We start from the raw sequence: 23,316 nt of genomic DNA on the forward strand, positions 1-23,316 counted from the left end.
TCATGATAGACATGATTCATGATTTCATGATTTTTAATCATGGTACCGCATGGGATTTCCCCCGTGTACCCATGCAGTACTAGTAACTCTAAACATTGGCAGCTTTGTGAGTAAATTTCTGTTTGAGCTGTTAGTAGAATGTTCTCACTAATAGTACTGTTGTTGTACCGTTGAATTCCACTATATCACGTCATTACACTCTCACAAAGTCACTATTTTCACAGTCACTATTTTTCCGAATGTGTATCGAACATTATAATACAGATACGTATTTCGGAATGCTATTTGCATCCTTCTTCAGTGTATCGGTTTTATAAGTTTATTATAAACTTATAAAACCGATACACTGAAGAAGGATGCAAATAGCATTCCGAAATACGTATCTATATTATAACGTTTGATACACTTTCAGAAAAATAGTGACTGTGAAAATAGTGACTTTGTGAGAGTGTAATGACGTGATATAGTGGAATTCAACGGTACAACAACAGTACTATTAGTGAGCTTTGTAAGCTTTACATAGTTTTGACAGGTTGCTTACTCGTTTGAAATCGGATTTCTCACATTACTCGATTATTCAATAATCGAGTATAATTTTCAAACTATTCGATTGAATTTTAATTAATGATCTGAGTTATTAATGGATTTCTCGATTAATTATACGATTATTGTTATAGAATTTTCCGAAGTATTCGATTAGCTTTCATTTACCTAAGCTTTGAGGTCATCACTTGTTACCTAAAATTGGGGAGATGAACTTTAGTTGATTTTGGGTAGGTTTTGATAAAAATTAGGTAACGGTTGGTAAGAGTGTGCATTTTAATTCATATTTAGGTTATATTGCTTCTGCTGATATATTCTGCCAGTAACATCACTTTGGGTAATTTGATTTCATTTTCTCAAGTCATTAGGCAACGGAAACCCCGGAGTGCAGCTAATAAGTAGGTTATGTTAATTTTTAACGATTTATTAGAACCGACTTAATTCATCACTAATGGAAGCATTGTTCAAACATACTATGGGAACCTTTCAATGATCCTGTCACATAAAAATAAACAGCTAAGTTAGTTTAGCTAAGCTTTTTCGTCGTCAGCGTCGTAGTTTTGGCATTGGAATCTGTTTGTTCCGCTGTGAACCGGAACAATACAGTAAAAAATTGCTCCATTTTTGGATAATGGTCTCAAGATCAACAAACACTGCGCTTCCGAATGCATTCAGCCGCGAACGAGTATCTCATTGAATCAGCTCAAAGAACTGCAAAGTCCAGCGAAACGAAGTTCAATAGGCGGCCGTCACCCTACGCACACAGCCATACAAGGCACAATTAGTTTCGTGTTCATGAAAGGCTGGTCGGGGGTATCCGGTTGTAGCACCGGAGAGATTTTCCATTGTCAAATTAAAACCAAACCGGCTTCAATAGGTTCAGTGCGGAATTCAATTAGTTAGTCGAACTGAACTGCAGTCACGACCTTCACGGTCACCGCATCAGACCCCGTCGATTCGTGGTGTTAGACGGCGCTCAGGTTGAAGGATCTGTCGTTTAATCGTACCCAAAAGCCGACTCTGTGGAGTTTGTCTAGTTTTGCAATTTGAATCGCAATTAAGTCCCGATTCTGATGATATTGCTGCTAGTTGATTTCGTACTTGAAGGGTCTCCGCTGTTACACGCACACGCCGTCGAACCTCGACGCGATCGTGTTAATTGTCGTGGAGATGTCGTGGAACGAACACTAATTGACCACGGCGACCATTCAGTATTTGCTACTGCCAAAGGACGTTTCTTTGACGAACGCATCCAATCGTCGCGCGCCATGAACACTTAGCTTAGCTGTGCTAGTTTGGATTATAATTGAACACTAATTAAGCTTTGGGTGATGGCTAGTTTCAAGCGGAAGAACGGTGTGGTATTACGGTTATTGCTAATCATCAAGGAGATAGCATCGAAGACATTCTGTAGTACCCATAGTCAACGTTCAGATCGATCCTTTCACTTGAAACTGTAATTTGCTCAAATATTTGTATGCTACCTGGCGTCATAATATTTACCAAAGCATTACTCAACTCGGTGTGTTTAATTTCCGCATATTTTAGCATTTGTTGATGAATGGATGTGAGCCTACCACAAGGTGGGCGTAAAATTTGACATTCGATGGGGTAATGCTTGCCACTCTTTAGCACATGCCGGGTCACCAAAATTCAAGTTCAAGTCAAACAACATCGGGAGAGTGAGTTGGTTGGTCACCGGCGGTGGCTAGTCAGTGTCTTGTGTGTGTGATTGTGCTGGCAATTTGAACCATTACTGCATGACACCGGTAGGTTGATGGTAGGTCGCCAATGGCCATCTGCGTCATTGAAGTTTGATTGCCGCTTGGTTTAATGTGTTTTGTTTTGCTTTAACTGGTTTTTATATTGTTTTAATTTGGCGCGACTAAGACTTGGTTTGGGTGACCCGCATTAGTTTGCGTCCAATGTTCAACTGACGAAAGAAGAATCTGTATAGAAAAAAAAGTTTCGAATGCTTCCCAATGTGTTTCCTTTGGAATAGACCTGTGCGCCGTCGTACCACGCCGCCGTCGACGACAGTTCCTTACGCCGTTGATTAAAAAAAATGTTAGCGCGTCGGCAGTCTATATTTTTTCGCGTCACTGGATTTATTTATTTTACTAGATGTAAAATATTATTGTCATTGGTATTAATTTTAATGTATCGATTTTTATAACGATTTATTAATTTTTAGTTGACTTGACGGAAACTAATTTGTGTCAGTCGTCAGCGACATACCCTATGAAGGCTGTTTAATAGTCTACCCTTTCCTACCAGAAGCACAATCTTGTTACGGAAAATCAACCGTATTTTTTTTACCGATTTATCAAAGTCGTCATAACTAAGTTCAGTTTAGACCATGTTCGATGTACGGTCACCAAACCCAGTCTTGTGGTAGAGCCGTGTCTACCATAGCTCAGGGTGGCGTAAATGGTAGCGCGTATGCACGGATTGCATAAGAACGCAGGTTCGAGTCCTGTCTCTGAGCGTATCTTTTTCCAAAAACTACAAGGATCAGCCCCATGGGGTTGTTCGAGCCATTGATGTGGAACAAGGCAACTAAAATTTCTAATGATCTACTATCAAAAAGTTCAATCAATCGTCACACTTTTGAATCTGCAATTGCACGAGAGTCAGCTTGGATTGATCTTGATTAGGAACCAACACCGTACACTGTTTGTTTTATAGCCGACGAAATTACACCAATATCCCGAATGTATGCAATTATATCTTTGTACATACTTGCGATACTATTTTTATATTGAAGCTTCTCTTCGCCCAGCTTGTGTTCAAGTTTTGTATGTAAGAAGTTAGTTTTATAGCGTTAAGTTTCTCTACCATTCTGCGATTTCGGTTGAAGCGATAAACTTTTTCTCATTATCAATCGAGTTCATCTTATATAAATTAGAAATTAATCTTAAGCACTCAAAATTTACCCTGGGGTAGTTGTCAATTTCTCAGGTGGAACGACATAACATGGAATTTCATCCGAGCTTGCATGACACAAGATCAGAGCATACCAATTAAAGCTTCAAATCGTTTTATGGCACTTTTTGTCTTGCTGTCTAGCAACAACCTACCTCTAGCATGCTACGCGTGGAACTGAAACGTAAGCTACAATTTTGCTTCTATTTATAGATTCGCGTGCTTCCAACAGATTTGCTTTTGCATCGATGGACCAATCAGAGCGATGCTTTCCCTTTGATATATCGCTTACTCCGTCGTCTATGGCAGGGAAATCCGATATGACGGAGATTTTTAGTACACAAAATAGGACACTACTCGCTACTAATGAAAATTTCAATCATTTATAATTGAAAATACGTGGCTTGATACATTCAAATCGAATCTTAGAAATATTTCCTATCAAATAATGAAATATTATAAATAATTGATACAAAATATACTAAGCTGTAAGTGTTTGAAACCTGACCACATTTCTACGTGTATTTTTCCTTGAGTTTCTAATTTGCACCCCTATATAGAAAATAAAGATGTGTTCCACATCAAAAATCATCTTTTCTGCGAGTTTCTCATTATTTTGGCTTCTCCAATATATGTTTCCACTCAGTGATTGCAAAAACTGATTTTTATAAGCTTTTCTTTTTCCACAACTCCCCAAGATTTAGGTAATATTTTTCGGTAATTTTACCTACTTAATGCATAAGATGAATGAAAGTAATTTTACTTAAACCGGATGAAAACCTTTACTATTTTTCCGGATTTTAGTTTTAAGTGTAACTACCGGATACGGTTTTTGGTCGTTTTAAAATATCATCAGTGTAAGAACCGGCTGGCATTGAATTATATCCGGATCTAAGTTTAGTGTTTAGAAATTAGCATGACATAATTTGTGCATGATACCTTAGACAACCATTTCACTTTAGAATTTGTAGAGTAAAGTTCGATATTATTGTTTTGTAGCCAGACGTGTAGGTTGGTAGTTCAGAGTATAAACTACTGGTCCTGCAAGCTTATTGTCGTATCTTAAGGCCCTGACCAGGAAGGATTCTTAGTATCAGTAGGCTTTTGTCACTATCCATGCAAATCGGCTGCAAAGCCTATTGAAAGAGAAGGTTTAATTCCGCATCGGAATAAAACTCCCTGACTTTACTTTGTCGCTTGATTGTCTTACTATTTTATATCAAAATTAAGAATTTAGGATACGGAAACGCGTTTTGTTCATAATTCATAATAGCTGGTCGGAATAATTTTGATGAGCAAAAATAAAAACAACCGCTCCTCTGTACCTTTTTACTCAACCGCTCTGTACTTTTTGGTGCTAAAATGTGATCGATTTCAAAAATCTGTGAAAATCTGTGATCATTTCCAGAAATCTGTGCCATTTTTAAAATCTGTGCAGAATGTTGAAAATCTGTGAAACACAATTTGCAATTTGGCAGCCATGTCAAATGACCTTGACAGCAGGGTTGCCACAGTTAAATCTGCATTTTGCAGGAGAAAAATCTGTAAATTACAGACTCTCATAGTAGCAGACCGGCGAATACTTCTTTGGGAGCCAAACGAACCGTCAAATTCCTATGCTAGAGTAACGAAAACTTTCGTTTTCTTGCCACAGCTGCAAATGCCCTGCCAAATCATAAATTTTCTTGCAAATTTGTCGCAAAAACCAATTTAAATTTGGCTGGAACATCCCCCGAGCCGTTGCCAAGTAAAATTTTGACCTGGGATTTGCCCGAAGTCAGCCTTGACATAGGTTTCAGCGTCCATCAGAAGACACCCGTCGAACTTGGTCAGCACCTGGTCATATAGTTTCCGAGCATGAATCTCGACCACACTATTCTGTTTTATGGTCCGATTTGGCTGTTTGCTAGCTCGAAATGACTTGATTCCTTCCCGCAGTCGAGTTCTCCTCACGGTACTACGGGCAGCACCGAATTTTCTGACCAAATCACGGTCCGACAAATTAGGATTCCTCCAGGCGTACCGAGGAAATTTGGCGCTCGGGGCAAAATAGTAAAATAAGAGATTTTGCCGCCCCCATCGTTGGTTTTTGTGACCATCTCCGGATGGATTAGGCGAGCAAAAAAAAAAGGTCCCAAGGATTGATTTGCCACCCCCCTAAACCGTTGCGCTCGGGGCGAGTGCCCCCTTCGCACCTCACACCACCGATGCGGGTAGCAATTTTTTCATTTTTAATGCATACGGGTCGGGCTCGGATTAAAAAAATTTGTTCGGGTTTGGGTTTGGAAGAAAAGTTAATTTCGGATTCGGGCAAAAGTTTATTATTTTCCATTGGGTACGAGTCGGGTTCGGGTTTGAAAAAGTTCTTACCCGACCATCTCTAGTAACCATGTGATGAGTAGTGAATTCTTTAAATTGGATAATAAATTTTACTAGTTTTCAGATCAAGATAGTCTAGGACCAAATAAACTCATATCAGATTTTCATAAAATCAAACTCAAATTAACAGAACTGATAGTTCCGACTTCTGTTTCTAACAAGATGATAAATTTTCAAAATTTCAATATCGTAAAACATCTTCTAAGTTGCACTCAAATGTGTTCCAATTTTCAGGTCTTGTTTGTGAATGGCCAAACGAACTGCTTTTAGTTATACTCGACTCGTAGGTGCTAAAAAATTTGGAAATTATTTTAAATTGGACTTGAAACCGTTTTAGTTTATAGTTCTGATGGTTTAATGATCCGAAATTCCAGAATTTTCGGTACCAGAAATTCTGGAAATATTGGTAAGCAAAAAATTAAAATGCAGCTCACTTCTTTTTACCAAATATGGTTGAATCGGTTTTCACTAACTTAAATTCAAATGCAGTGTTGAAATGTGGTAGTATTATATAAAAGAGGCCTTCAAAACTGGGTTCTAACCGTTTTTTAATTCGTAAGATTTTGATTAATCTTGGTGTATTACATTTGAGATAATGATTAATCTGAGAAATGTATCATTACACCACTAGATGGATTAAACAAGGTTTTATTCTGTTTGCATCCAGAGCAAAAAATTGCAACAGAGCGAATTTTTCTAAGGTCATAAATCAATCTGAAAAAATCAATGAAGATAGTATTTTTTCTGAATTAAGCATTCGCAAATTAAGTCTACGTAACGGGCGGAAACACTATCATCTCTTAATTTTTCTTTATTTTAAATAAATTCCAATTCGATAATCAGACAATTGTACGATTCGACGAAATGGATCTTTCGCTACAAATAACCCTATTCCTTATGCATAGAGCTGTCAACGAAACAAAGAAAAATTGAACAGAATGAAGCATAGAATTGCCTACACTGTATGGATCGACTCGGTCTGTGCTAAAAGGAAGAAAAAAAAAATAACAGCCTACTGCGTATATACAAATCTTGAATCCTTTACATTTTTTCATAGTTTAAAAGTGACATTTGGCTCATCAATGCAATTGTCTCGTGACGATTTTCAGAAAAGACTACGTAGATATTTTGAATGCAAAAGAATAACCCTCGAACCTTTCGGATCGGGATGAAGTATGGAAGGCCGACAACTCATAGTTGTCTGATTTTAAATTATTAGGGAAAATAATACGATTCGAAGCCAGACCCATTGATCATTGTTCGATGAACGTTAGAGAGGGCGTTAATTTGTCCTTAAGGTAGCGCTTCGCCGTGGTCACGGGAGTTCGCTGCCTATCCCGGGGTTTCACGCACTTTACCCAAAATTGTGAGAAAACGGAGCAGAAAACAGAAATTCCAAGAACATACGATTCTAGATAATTAATTTTTCTATCGATTCGTATATAAATTGTGCCTGATAAACGTTTTTATCGAAAGATTTCGTGTGAGTTTTTAAAATTAAATGAGTTTTTCCTTATTCTTTCGCACGCACACAATGTCAACGCATGCATTGGGGTGTGTAAAATGCCACATGCGGTAGACGCTAAGAACATTTCTTTTGTTTTCGTTGTCCGTTCTCTCTGCGTGAACGTTGAATATAGATGAGTAGAAAATGTAACTAAGTGTTACTACTTTCTAAAATAATTTCTGTTCATGTTTCAGTAGAACCAGAAATCAGTAATGATTTTCATCGCTACTAGCTTTGACGCTTTGTTGAAAACGTAGCACATCCCTACATATGCGAGTTGTTTATAGCGAGAAAAGGAAAAAAGAAAACAAAATGTTTAACAAAACTCGCACGAAATCTCGCGAAAGAAAAGCTTTCTAGCTGGTATTTTTCGCCAAATGCATAGTAAGATCATTTACCTACAATCGTATGTTTTTGATTTTTCGTGAATCGGGCTAGTATTGGAGAAATTTACAATTTTGCGTGAAATTTCGGCGACAAAGCAAGAGGAAGCAGTGAGTTGTCTCGCTTCGACCTGACCACGGCGAAGCGCTACCTTAAGTACAAGTTTTCAACCACCGAAAGGTGAAGTGTAATTAATGACGCTTTTCATTAACAAAAAACTCGTGTCGTAGTTTACTCTGGTTATGCACTTTCTTGCAAAAAAATTGACGTTTGTTGATTGTCCAACAGTTGTAAATTATAGAACCAGAGCCATTCACGACACCAGTGATATTTCATAACGAAAAACGGCATAAATGACGTACGTCACTCAACTTTTACCCTAACAAAGACAAAACGTGAGCCAAGCAAACTTGAACGTCAATGTATCTGAAAAATCAAAATGTAAAAAACGAGGGATGATGGGTTCAAAATGCCACATTTTGATCTTCATGGTTCATCGACGCCTCCTGCATTCGTTCGTAAGTTAATGATTGAGCAAGGCATTTCCAATTGGTGAACACAAACGAAATTTCCTACAAAAGGAAATATCACCAGAAAAGAAATTCAAGATTTATTCAATATGAGTCTCTTGAATTCATTCAAGCCTAAATAGGGATGCTAATTTTGAGTTTTTCAGTTCCTGATTGGGAATGAAATCAACATTTTCTAAGCCGGCCTTAAATATAGTTTTGCATTCTGAACAACACCGATTTTTTTCAACTTTGAAAGTTGATTTAAAGTGTCGACATTTCAAACTAGACAACGTTATCTTGAAAGGGCAAAACTGACTTACCTATTTAAAATAATCGAAAACCGAATAGTAATACTAATCATCGGAAATGATTACTGGAAAACATCGTTGCCATTTGTCGCTCTTGTTAATGATTCGATCACAGGTACTTTCCTTTAAATAAAATCTTCGAATCTTTGCGCTGGTACAGTGACCATGTAATCATACGGCAATTAATTACTAGACTATGATTCGACTTATTTTTAATTACAAAGTGCACTATTCATTCATGTCTATTAAATAACAATTACTTTTGTTTTTTGATACGATCAGAGTTAGTGTGCTTTCCTTCACGAACGCCCCGTTCCAAGATACATTCACTCACAAGTTTTCCTTGAATTTTAATTTTTATATTACTGTACAATGAAATAAAGATTATTTGCATAGTCGCTGAGAAGCTGCAGTTTCTATGCTTGTTTGAGAAACGCATAATGCTAGATTCACTGATTTTTTATCCGAAGGAAGATTTAGACAAACATACAATTTTTAAATCAGGGTTGAACAAAACGTACTACAGAAGTTGGTATTTTTCAATGGAAGTTTATGTCCGTTGAAACAGACTAACTAGAAGCTCGAACTTTGACGCCAACCACTACAAATTCCTTTCTATTTTGCGCAACAAAACCATCCGTAATAGTTTCAGCAGAGGTCGTGCTAAAATTGGAAATTCAAATCAGTTTCAATAAATTACCGGATTGTGGTTCAATTCTTACTATTAACGCGCTGCTTCCTACAGTCCGCGGACCATCCGATAAACCAGTTTTATGCTGCGGGTGCAAAAATGCGATAAATTACGGTTATTCAAACGTAGAAACGTTGTCCCGATCCGAGAGCCGTCTGTTGTTTCGTTAGTTCTTGGTAAGATGACGCTGATCATGATGTGATAGTACTGGCTTCTCGATCTCGTATGCTCGATCAATTTTCAACTAAAGCTGTTGGTCCTCACGTCAGCTAATTATGCGGTTCATGATGACGATGTTTTCTGTTTTGCATTTCATCGAACGAATTTGAGTGATATCGGAGATGATTCAATCAGGCACGTGGCTAAAAAACAAAGCAAGTCTTGCTGAGTTTCAAATGTTCGACTTGACTCTGCTCGTCGGAACAGGAAAATATATGTGTGTATTTGTGTTCATGTTTCTCAAAGATTGCTAGATCGAACAAATGGCTGCATAAAATCGGATAAATGCTCTAGAGAGCCCGTTTAAGTAATTTTGAATGCAAATATCGAGGGAAAACATTGAGTGTGCAAATCAATTTTAAATTTTTCTGTGCAAATGTAGTTCAAGCTAAACCTTTCTTCGGCGACAATCCCTCTTAGAAAATAAAAAGTTCAACGGTGGTCCTTCGTTGGTCTAATACGTTGGATCATTGGTCCAATGAAAGTCCAATCAATCGTTCAACGGGAGGCCAACACGGGGCCTTCGTTTGCCGATTTTGAAACAGACCGTTGTACTGAATGCCATTTTTTTCGTTCAACAAACCCGGCAGACAGAGGTCCATTGTTGAGCCATTTTTAATATGAGGAATTGGAGCCCCGTTGGACTGGTTTTACTGGAAAATGTCTGAAGATTTTTCCATTTATTTTTACCTTTTATATATATATATATATATATATATATATATATATATATATATATATATATATATATATATATATATATATATATATATATATATATATATATATGTATATATATATATATATATATATATATATATATATATATATATATATATATATATATATATATATATATATATATATATATATATATATATATATATATATATTTATATATATAAAATAGGTATAGAATTCGCTCAAACTTTAGAAAAAATTTCCGAGGCCGAATGTCATATACCAATCGATTCAGTTTGACGAACTGAGCAAACGTCCGTGTGTGTGTGTGTGTGTGTGTGTGTGTGTGTGTGTGTGTGTGTGTGTGTGTGTGTGTGTGTGTGTGTGTGTGTGTGTGTGTGTGTGTGTGTGTGTGTGTGTGTGTGTGTGTGTGTATGTGTGTGTCAGAGATGGCTGAACCGATTTTGATCAAACTAGTCGCAAATGAAAAGTCTCTCCGTCACCCAGAACGCTATTGAATTGTTTTGAAATCGAATGCTTACTTTTTGAGTTATACGAAGTTTTATGTCAAAATTTTCAGTTTTTTTGACAATTGACCTTGAAAACAGGATTTGTTTTTAGACTTAAATTTCGCTCAAAAATAGCTATCCAACAAGGCATAGATTGTTAAAATCGGTCCAGTTTTAACGGAGATATCGACATTTTTGTGTAAGCGACTTTTCCCCCTATTCCAGCAGTAGGAGTTTTGAGCGGTGTATGACAAAGCAATGCTTGGGAGCTACGTGAAACATGATTTTTTATACTGTTACATCCTATTGTTACTAAGTACCAAAAAGACTGTGTTTAGCATCCTTTTTCATTTTAGCACGGTTCGTTTTTTGGAAAATAATCGTTCGAATATGACATATGTAAACCAGATGATGGCAGCATTTTTGAGTTGAAAGCAATTCCATAATTATATTGATTTCAAATACTTACAGCAATGAATGCTGGAAGAACGTAACACGCATATACCATTCGAATCAGTTCGTTGAGATCAGCAAATGCATGTGTGACAAATAATTTCACTCAATTTTCTCGGAGATGACTCAACTGTTTTCTACAAACTCAGATTCATATGAAAAGTCGTATGCTCCCAATCAGGGTTCCTGAATTATGTTTGGATCCGACTTCTGGTTCCGGAGCTACAGGATGATATGGAAATCTAAGAATCATCTAAGATTCAAAGGAAAAGTTTTATGATCCTACCACACATCTTGCTTTTCAGTAAGATTTTCCGGTTTAGGGTACTCGAGATGATTATTATAAAAATGATTTTTCACATAAATTAAGTTTTAGTGGTATTCAGTTTTCGATTCGGATTTAATTCGCACTACGATTTTTCAAAGATGTCTACACTGATTTTCAAACATTTTGAAATAGATGTATACTATACAGCTCCTCAGGTAAATTTATCTGACTTCGACTAAACCGATTTTCGAATTCTGGTTCCAGTAACGAATCGTTTCTCAAAGCTTAATCGGTTTCTCAAAAAAGCCGACAAAGACAAAATTATTCACTGTAGCTTGATACGCTCAACTCTAGAGTATGCATCATTTTTACCTTCAAGACATTCAACGCCTTGAATCAATCCAACGCAAATTCGTCCGTTTTGAACTTCGTCGTCTTTCGTGGACCTTCCGAGCTACGAAGATCGTTGCAAGCTGATTGACCTAGATTTGCTCTCTGTTCGACGTGGCGTCTGTAAGGTCATTTTTGTCACTGATTTACTACAAGTTCGTATAGACTGTTCAGATCTTCTACAATTGTTACACTTAGATAGTCATCGCCGTACTCTTCGTTTCCAACCATTTCTTAGAATACTCTCATCTAGAACTAACTACGGTTATTACGAGCCTTTAATAATTGCTCCAATGTATTTGACCTTCATCATTCTCGTAATGCTCTGAAAAAGCTGTTTCTCAGTTATCTGTCTCGATAGGTTCTAGTAACTAGAATACTATATTTAGTATTAGTTTTCTCTCATCATTGTATAATTTCTAAGTTTTAGTTTTAAGTTATTATGTATTATGTATTATTTGGATCATTCTAATCTGTTGATACAAAAGATGAGGAGGTTTTATGCCTGTTGGAAAGAAAGTTTAAACTAAACTAGCTCCACTGGGCTTTTCCCTGCTTCACAATTACAGAATGGTTAATTTTTAAAATTCAAACGGATATAGAAGATGACAATAGCGAAAAGCTTTAAAGTTGGACTCAAAACTATTGCAATTTATTCGTCATATGGCCATACGAATCGGTTCCTGAATACCGGCTGGTTCCTGAAGTACCTTAAATAATCGTAAACTCATTGTACCATAAACCGATTGTCAACGATTGCCGCTTAGAACGACGGTCAATAAAATAATGAAATGAGAGCTAAAACACCGAAATATATTCATGCAAAAACACATGCGGTTTGATAAAAAAAGGTATCATCTAACAAGAGCTTCAAATTGTTAAAAAAGCGTTTTGCTTAACATCTGACAGTCAGATGGTGTAACTAATTAAAAAACTGCCCAAGCAAAGAAATGACGTGGTAAACACTCTGCTTTAAGGAAATGAACCATTTTTGACTGGAACGCTGAATTGAAACGTGGTCTTTTACAGATTGATGTTACACTACGCTCTGGTTGTATAAACGAGGCTGTTGTTCCGAAAATCATCTCGAAAAATTCATTCCATCGTTATGGAAAATCGAATAAAGAAGTTTCCGGAGAAGGCTGAAACCGGAAAGATATCAAAATGAATATGAATATTACTTGAATATGTAAAAATAGTTTACAAAATGGTTGCCACGTTTCCCACAGCTGATCAAATGCACCTGGTCGATCGTAATGATGGTTAAATTACTTGAATCGAAATTCAAACTGCTACCGCATCCACCATATCGGCCAGATTTAGCTCCTAGCGACTGTTTAATGTGTACGGATTTAAAAAATAAGCTTGCTGGAAAGATTTGCATTGAATGATGCGGTTGTTGTTGAAACTAAAGCGTTTTTGGGGCTAAAGAGAAATCGTGATATTAAAGTGGCGTAGAAATGCTCGATCGCCGTTGCAACAATTGTGCTACTCTTCATTCTTCTTGATCTTTGTGATCGGTGTGTTACGGCTGAAGGTGTGTTAAGCCTACCTTTGAGACTTCCTAAGTGAATCCTCAGAAAGGGGGAGGGGGGGGGGGGGTTTGGTTATAACATGATGGGTAAGTAGACGTCTGCCATTCTGCTTGCACAGATTCTATTCCTAATTCCGCTTGTAGACTCAGAAAATGCGAGTGTCCAGCGAGAAAGTATTGATTCATACAAAAACAAAATATAATACCGTTTCATGTCATCAGCTAACTTGATGATTTAATGATCCGAAATTCCGGTTTGCTGTACCGGTAATAGTAATCAAAATCTTTAAAACGGAGCTCACTTCATTTTCTCAAATATGGTTGAATAAAATTTCACTAACTTAAATTGAAATTTAATATTCAAATGTGGTAGTATTAAGCAAAAGAACCCAAGTAACCATATGCATTATATCAATGCACATTTACCACTCTATTTTTACATTGTTAATGTATATGTTAATTCCACTAATTCTATATTCTTTAAAGCAATGTGCATTAAATTTGCATTCAAAACGTAACTGAGCATTATTTAAAAACAATCTTTCGCCGTGCTATATATCGACATTCAATGCTATATTTTGCAGCAACGAAACATTAATAATAACTATAAGAGTAATAATCCTATAAGAGTCTAATAATCGCCCTTTTTAGCTTTATAAAAGCATTGTAAAAACATGTATAACTTCGCTGCATTCAATAAAATTTTACACGAATTTTTAAAGCTGAATTAATGTAAAGTTATAATGCGTCGTGGTTACTTGGGAAGCATTCATAACTGAGTTCTAAACTTTTTTAATTTATAGAATTTTGATTATTCTTCAGTCAATTAAAACAGTTTTTTTTTCTATAATTTTCGAGTCTTGGAACATGAAAAACTTTTTTTCTAAGTAAGTAATTATCTTTCCCTACTAATCACACTAACATAAATCCAAATATTTTATTTCGACTTATTATTTTATAATTATGATGTCCTAGAAAAATAACAATAAAATCCTTTACTGGCATCGTAGAGTGTCATTTTTTGGATCAACAACATTTTATCACGACAAAATAAAAAAGGAGAAAATCGCAGGGAAAAAAAGAACATGTACAAGCCAAGAAAACAGTGCGTGAAAAAAAATACTAATAAAGAAAGTTATAGAGAAAATCCTGTTCTAATCCATCTAGTGGTGTGATGATGCCTTTCTCATATGATCATTTTCTCCTACATATTACAGCAGAAATTCATCGAAATACTACAATTGAAAAAAGTTTAGATAAGAGCTTTGACGATTTCTGTTGCATAATACTACTACATTTGAATTTAGGTTGGTGAACATCTATTCAATCATTTGTGAAAAAGTGAAGTGGGCTCCATTTTATCACATTTGATTACTATTGTCCGTACTTTTGGAACCGAAAATAGTGTACGATTATTTATGACGATTCTAGTTTTGGAGTAAAATGTAGTAAAATGTGGTAGTCAGACTTGGATAAAATTCAGCATATCATTGATGGAACTATCAATGGTTTATTTGGATACATACTGTCATGACCTGGAGGATTTCACTAGCCAATATAAGAAACTTTTACACTAAGCACCCTATCTCTGGAACCAGGGATTTGATCAGAATGAAAATTGGGATATTCTTATAACGGCTTAAGACCTTTCAGTTGAATCTAAGATGATGAAAATCGGTTCCACTTCTACTGTCGAGTTGACTCAATTTCTTGTTGAAAGCAGCATATTTGCAAAAGAGAATTCACATTTTTTATCAAGATCAAATTAGAGATGTCGGAAAATCCATCGATAAATCGAGTAATCGTATAATTCTTATAATCGACTGAAATTATATCGATTAGTTGTAAAATTATAATCGATTATTGAATAATCGAATAGTTCGAAAAATTATATGTAGGGTTCTCATATTACTTTTTCATATGCAGGTAATAGCTGCAACAACGAAATGGAATGCAACATGTCACACTCGTTAAGAGTGTGTGACCACATGCTGGGTTACAGTTTATATGCTCGGTATGACCTTTGAACGAACCTTTCACGTGGTAGAGCAAATTTTTCGTACCCTTCATGGCTTTTGATTAACTGAAGGAAAAATTATTTTCATAAAAAAAACAGTCCTTCTACAAGGTGAATTCTTTTTGCGGTCGATCAACTTTTGAATGTGTTATGGTTCGATGATTTTTTTTTCGAAATTCGTCTTGACTGACATTCTCCTCAATCCTGTGGTGGTCAATATCTCGAAGGAAACATACCGAAACAAACTGGTTCAGCAGATAGAGAGTTTTGTTGAGGGGGAAGGATGCCCCGAGGGGCATTTAAGTCGACTGTCAAATGTTTCGCAATAAACTTAGAAAAATGGTCTCTGGTTTTTAAGGAAGATGGGAGCGAAGTACGTTGAAACGTAGATCAATTAGCAATGTTCGAATTAGCCGATTAAGACTGGCAAAATTATGATACTAGATTGGAATCTTTTTTAGAAAACGTATATGTCGTTGAGTATTATATACACAGAATGTGTTCCTCCACTGGGGGAATTCCGAGCAGCTGCGTTGTGAAACCTGAAAATTGATGACATCATGTCGGAGATTGTAATCTTTTGCTATTTGAATTCTTAAAACGATCATTGTAAATTGAATACTAAGCAGAATGAAATGATCGTGCAGCTTCTACTAGTGGTATTTATGCATATTATAATTTGATTAATAGGGTAAGGGCTCCCTATTTCATCTCATTTGTAAGGACATTACCTTAAAAACCTGATTCAGCCACCAAAATCACTACGATTTTTCATATTTCTGCTTAATTCGCCTTGCTCCACATTGGGAATTGATTCACATTCCTTGGAAATTAAAATAATAATTAAAAAATCAGCTAAAAACACTTCTGTGCTCCTAATTTCATCTCAAAGGTTTTATATTCATCCTATCGTTGGTCCTTTATTCATCCCATAAATTAGCAATGGCCAATGCAATGGCCTAATGCCAACTATGGCACAACACACGATATTTTAAAAAACAGTTAGGAATCATTTCGACGTTTAAAATTTTTTGGATCGTTTTTATTACCTTTCGTTTTAAATTTAAAATTTTACTCTGCAGTTAATTTGGAGAACTTAAAAAAAAACAAAAAAAGAATTGTTACTATTTAGGCATTAGCCCTTTTTAAAACAAAATGCAGAATCAGAGATGATTTTAATAAAGATTTATCTGTATTGTATAGATTTTTGCGTTCGCGTTCGTTGAATCAGATTACAGATTTTCTAAATTTAATACAGATTTGTAAAGGTTCATAAGAGGTGAGATGTAAAACGTTAGACTTTTCTCTCTGAGTATCTATTAGTATTTGATTGCAGTACTTCTTTAAAAGTTTAATCAACGGAAAAATCACATGTTAAAATGGAAATCTTTTGTGCAAATGTTTGATGATGAACACTGATAAACATTTATATTAAAATTTAAAACCAATTTGAATTTGATTTGAATTTGATTCAATTTATTAGTGAAAACAGATAGAGCAGATACATATTGGGCCGTATGAATAAAATGTAGTAAAGTCTGTTGTTTATAGTATCTTTTCAAATTCCACAGAGTATAACGCGGTTTGGTATGAATAAAAAAATTAGAGGGTTGTATGCAAGACACGACCGATCACGATTACATTAAAAATGAAATAATTCTTAGGTACCCATAATAAATACAAAAATAAAGATGATGATGGATGCACAAAAAGTCACAAATTACAAACTTACTCTTACTTACAATTTGATTCTTTCAGAACAATTGATTCTACTCTATTTTGATGCCTTCAATAAATTTTTACATTTGAAAATTTTTGGAAAATATCCTTTAAATGAAAGTCAATTATGATGATTTCAAAGGTACTTAAAAGATCAATTTTGGATACGAACAAGTACTAATTATAAATCTGGACAAATGAAACGATTTTATATCATAATAATTTTCAAGACAGAGAACGTACAAACTTAATCATTTTATAAACAGCGATTAGAGATGACTTTAAATATTTTGATCGAAAAATGTGAATGTGAAAAATTTGAATAACCGTCAACCAATAAACTCAGTAATAGTGTAATTTTAATGATCCTTCGTTAAAAAGCATCGATAATCTTCGGAAAGTGTCTGAACATAGAATGGCAGCAATACAAGGAAGAAAATATGTGACACAGTCCGCAGAACATATTTTGTTACTTTGATTGATTTTCACTTTTGCATATTAAGGAACCAATGCATACGCAACCAAATTCCTTAATTTTGTTCATATTGTAACTTGATTTTATTAATACATGAACGAACATTATCATTGTAAATGATGTAAATGATAATTTTATTGAAACTGGCGGTAACCCGAATTTAGTAAGGATTTAAATGATACATGTAAAATCGCAGATCAGCTTGACTTGAGTTTATCTCTAATACTGTATTTTATTGCATCTGATAATTCTATATATGTGAGTCGGTCCAACTTATTTGTACTAAGTTCCGAATCTTTTGATTTTTATTCCTGGTAGGGCAACAGCTTGTTCAAATCGATACTGCATAACGATTGGTATTGCATTATTTTTGCTACACTTAGTCTGGATCCCTTGTATAAGATTCTTGGAAGCAAGATTACATCAAAATATTATGCTTTATACTAGTAAATCAATTTCTAACTATTCAATTAGGTTACACGATTATTGTTTGGTTTAATAATAGGGTCTGAGGGATTATGCTGAGAGATAGGTCTTTGTATTTAGCCACATTTAATGCAAAATAATTATCTATGATTATCATCGTAACACAACTTTATACTGAATTTATTTGCGCGCCACCGTGTTGTTCGTATGTAAATGGAGATTTCAGTATGCAAACTACCCGTTGACAAATTAAAACATTTTTAAACTTTTTCGAATCAATTTAAATGAGGAAAATTTATCAATAAATCACAGAGATACAAGCGCTTCAAATTAGGTTCGAAAAATCTATCGCCGATAATTCTAAGTTGGCCTGCTAGTTACCGGAGAATCAAGATAAGCCATGGGTAAACTAAAGCAGAAATGTATTCGGGCATATATTTATAGATTCCCTTTTGTGCTATAGTTCAAATCGGACGAGAGTTTGACATCATTCACTGAGACTGTCATTGGCTCGTGAAAACATAGGTCAACTCAATCCATTTTTTCAATGGTATGCAATTAAAATAATATAATGTCGTTATCATATAAGTTTAAGTTAAATATTTTCGAATCGATTGGTAGTTAAATTATTTAAATTCATCAACAAATGACTGAGTTATAAGCGTTCAAAATTATGACAGAAAAAAGGTTACGGTTTTGCATTTTTTTAAGTTGACACCCAGCCTCGTACAGTGAAGAGTTAGCAAAAGCGACAATCCAACGAACGATTGCATATACAATCTAGTCATCACCTCACTGGACGAGCTACTTGTTTCATTCACAGTCAAGCATCAACTGAAATCAAGAAATGATTTGCAGCATATATTTATAGATTTCTCTTCATACTACGCATAACAATGCGGTGTTCTTTATGCATGACGCAAAGCCTCCTATGCCGAACAAGAAAATGACGTCAATTTCCACAGCTGGGATTGGTAGATGAAAACATAGGTCAATTCTAACCATTTTTTCAATAGTATGCTATTGAAATACTGAAACGACGTTGCTATACATGTTTAAGTTAAAAGTTTCCGAATCGATTGGTTGTTAAATTATATCAATCCATCAACAAATGACTGAGCTATTAACGTTTAAAATTATGACACAAAAAGGTTACGCGGCTATTTTTGAAATTTTTAATTGACACCCGGCCCCGTATAGCGAAGAGTAAGGCATTTTTAATGCCAAAACAAGCTCGAACATGTAGTTAATGCTACTTCCGAATTTAAGCATTTACTGCATACCGTATCGACACAGAGCCGGAAAAGCTGGCATAAGCATGCACAAAGCAAGAAACGTACTTACATCTGTAAAAATGCCACTTTTTTAATTTCTGTTTTTCACTTTATCAGCAAACACACGAGTAGCAACCTCTAGAGCTATCTACCGAAAACTTGTAGTAAATACTACAATTTGTAGCATGTTTTGACAGGAACGTGATCCACACGTAGCATTCACTACCGAAATTCAAGCATGCTACGTTTTATTCATACGGCTCATTATCTATGAAAATATCTGGCATCTCTGTGCACAGCCGATGAAACACACACATTTAACAGTGTTATGGTGACGTATAGCGGAAAGAAACCAGTGCTACTAGATTTGCCACAATGGCTATTTGATTAGTATTTAACACGCTCTATTTGGTAATATTAGAATCCGAAACAGTTTTATTTATATATAAATATCAATGATATAATTAAACTAATGTCACGGAAACCAAAAAATACTTGTTGATGATAATTTAAAAAAGAAAAAATATTTTTTTTTATTTAACATTATGAGAAAACTTGGCAACCTTGCGATACGAAATGAGATGAAAACAAAGCGCAATCAAGTGAATTAAGTGCAAATTTTCATCTCATATTTTTCATTGCTTTTATTACTTATCGGGTAATTTCAGCTTTAATCGTTGAATAAACAAGTGGAAAGTGAACATTACTAACTATAAAGTCATCCAAAATTGAATAGTGGTGTAACTATGTGAAATAGTGATCATGTTTCGAAACGAATCGATTAGTAAATATCATACAGAAACATGATAAATTGTAAAACTTCAGACGAAAGTGGTTCCTAAATCAAAAAGTGAGTTTATTTTAAATGAAAAAAGCGATCGTTGAAGGTTTTTTAACTATTTTTTTCAATTGGAAAGTGTGGCAAAACCTAGAATAAATGTTTTAACACGTTCCACAGTTTCGTTCAGGTACGTTTAAAGATATGATTAATGTTCAAAGTTATGAGGTGAAGGAATGAGATGGAAATTGGAGCTGAGATGAAATAGGGCGCCCTTGCCCTATGTAGTAAAAATAATTCCTGAAACATATCATTTATGTCGTTTTCGTTTTTAAATTGCACTACACCGGTGTAGCGAAAGCTGCACCTAAACCGTTCGTTTTTTACCAATTGCACTACACCAGTGCTACACTTTTTCTGCACCGATACCACTGGTGTAGCACTCATCAAAAGTTTGGTGTAGCTCTGTGCAATGGAATCGTTAATTTTAGTCAATGGTTACTGTTTATGTTTTCGTCATTTTTGTTCGTTTATTCATGCCTCAGCGTAGCACTGGACCGGTGTAGTGCAAATTAAAAACGAAAACGCCATTAGACACTAATATCATATTCGAATCGGGCTGCCGAATTTTTACGAGTGGACGTTCAAGTTTAAAGGACTCTCGATTATTCCTAATTTTTCAGGTAAATGTTGGAATCTCAAGGCTGTTAAATTATTCGGAGAATTTATTTAAAAAAAATCGAATCTTACTGTCGATAGTTTGGCCTAATTCATAGAAACTGAGCTTTGAGCTAGGGCCAGATGAAAAATCTATTTTATTTCAACTAGCCCTTGGGATGCGGAGCGAAGATACCAGGTCATTTTTTCAAAAATCTGTGATGAAGCCAAAACAACAGTCTGTGCAAAATCTGTACACGTTTTCCGTAACATAATAGCTGATCGGAATCAAGGTCTCGTTACTTACAATCGCTCTGTCGGATATTTATTCTCTCTCAGTTTTCCCTAGAAAATTGCTAACTTTTTGGTGCTCATTGCAGTCTGTGATCGATTTCAGAAATCTGTGGCATTTTTTAAATCTGTCCAGAAAATTGAAAATCTGTGCAACACAGATTAATCTGTGAACCTGGCATCCCTGCTGCGGAGTTTCCCAACAATTCTAATTTAATGGACGACACTTGACTGTACGCAGCTACACACTTAAAATACATTCTCGAGCTCGGCCCCACATTATCGAAATGACGGAATGAGAAATGAAATCTTACTCGACTGCATGATTTTTCAATGCTCGATCAGTTCAGTACTAGAATTTTCGCCTGAGTTGGGTGCTCGATCAACCTGATTGACAGTGACATTATAAATGTTATTGAATATTCGATCATTTTATGAATGTGTTAGTATAAAAGTTAGCCATTTCATTGCACTTCAGCTAGAGGAATGGATGATGCTGACTAAGGTAGGCCGTTTTGTTAATTTCTAACGAATTTCAACTGTTTTTGCTGTAGTTCAAAGAAGAACTGGTTATTTACTTGTTCTGTATATCCGAAAAACTCGAAGATTTAAATTTATATATTCAGCTATATACTGTTTTTATTTGAAACTAAACCTAAAACCAGAACGAAAACGTGCAAATCGGGAAAGAATAAGAAGAAGACGAATTGACAATTCAGTCCGCATCTTCTCACTCTCCGACAGGTTTCCGAATCAACCGGTTGTAGGCGAAATTCATTCGGAACCGGTTGTTGCACTGCAGTTGGAATTGATTCGGAATTCATTATGATTTACACATGGAATTCCGAATGAATATTTCTCGACGATTTGGAACCCATTCGGATCTGATAATGTGGGGTATAGTAAAATGCCGAGACAGATCGGCAACACAAAATTCGTTTAGTAGATTTATTGATTTTTCAGCAAATTGCGTCCTTTTTGTTGAGATTTCTCGGCAGAATTCAGCGTCGAGATTAGATTTTAAAACTGAATTTAGTTCCTTTATTTATTCAGGTTTTGAGTTCAAGTTCAGAATCCACGCAAATTCACAAAAAAATTAACATTGTTATATTTTGCTACTCTAATTTGTTCCATGTCATTTCATTGCATAGTAGAATATGTTACAGATCAGGAAGCGAAAAGGTACAAGTTGCTAAATTCACACAATTAACTAATATGAACGAACGATTATCGGTTGTGTGGAAGAAGCATGCCAGTTTTATTCGTATTTTCGCCCTCCAGTTATGTCTTTAAAATTACCCACCCACCTTTTTTCGAACAGTTCTACTGTCAAATTTTAAAATGGCGTAAGCTGCGGTTCTATTTTATTCTACATTTTTCGATTGATTTTTCCGGTAACCGTAAGAGCAAGTGGCAGTTTCTCTTTGTGTAATTTCGCTTCTATTAATTACTGAGCGGTTCCACGTTTACCAATCAACCATTTGTATAAAATGATACCCGAAATCTTCAACTTCCAAACAGAATTGTAAAATCTACGAAAACCTTTATATTCGCGTCACTATAATCGAAAGAAAAAGCAAACAAAGAGGAACTGTCATTTGCTCATACGGCCGATCATTCAACCTAGATTTGAAACACGAGTAAAACGGTTGCCAGTTTTTCTTGTCATAATATCCAGATTTAAATTTTAAAACACACATAAATTATGCATATAGAACACTTCTGAACATGCCCTTAGATCAAATTCAGCAACTGGAAGTTTTCTATGGGAGATTTGTTTTCTATGGGAGATGTTTTGATGTTGTTTTGTGGAGAACTGAAACTGAAACAAATGTATCCCCAGCATGCCGTTTTCGTATACTTTATTCTAACAACTCTACCGACAATGTTCTACAAAGGGTAAACTGAAGATAGAGTAGTGTGCAATTTCCTACGTATCGTTTGACTAGGACCTCTCGATGAGCTCGGTTCACTATCAGTTTCAATATTTTGAAGCAAAACAACAAGCGTCTGATCGATAGATGCACCGTGCCTATGACAATCGTTGTTTGTGCTTGACACAATATCAAGTTACAGTTTGAAAGATATTGATCAATTTTGTTTCATATCCAGTGATTCTTAAAATAAGAAAATAAAAACTATTTCTAACTATTGCTTAGAATTTATTTAGTTTGTTATTGTCTCATATCACGAAGCATTAAAGTCAATTGAAGCAAGTAATCATTATGTACTGAATGTAAACATATGTTTGCTTCCTTTCTAACTTGTATTATTTCCATGGCATTTTGTGCCGTTAGTTAAGTCATGTCGGCATCATCCTCCACTCTTGATTACGATACCTGAATATACCCCCACTGCCTTCGAAGTAGTTGCAGA

At 35.3% G+C, this 23,316-nt stretch overlaps 1 protein-coding gene across 6 annotated transcripts in view; it reads right to left on the reverse strand.

The window, feature by feature from the left end:
• Positions 1–23,316, reverse strand: part of LOC131432847 (NPC intracellular cholesterol transporter 1-like) — a 75,214-nt gene that overhangs the window by 41,302 nt on the left and 10,596 nt on the right. For 2 of the 6 annotated variants that reach the window (XM_058599397.1, XM_058599396.1), the window contains exons 2-3: positions 9,281–9,611; positions 9,080–9,221 (exon numbers count right to left, since the gene is read on the reverse strand). The exons of the other annotated variants lie outside the window; for them this stretch is intronic. The gene's annotated coding sequence lies outside the window, so the exon portion shown is untranslated. The remainder of the gene's footprint in view (positions 1–9,079; positions 9,222–9,280; positions 9,612–23,316) is intronic. 6 annotated transcript variants of the gene reach the window in all.

Source organism: Malaya genurostris, chromosome 2, assembly GCF_030247185.1.
Source record: "Malaya genurostris strain Urasoe2022 chromosome 2, Malgen_1.1, whole genome shotgun sequence".
Classification (NCBI taxonomy): Eukaryota; Metazoa; Arthropoda; class Insecta; order Diptera; family Culicidae; genus Malaya; species Malaya genurostris.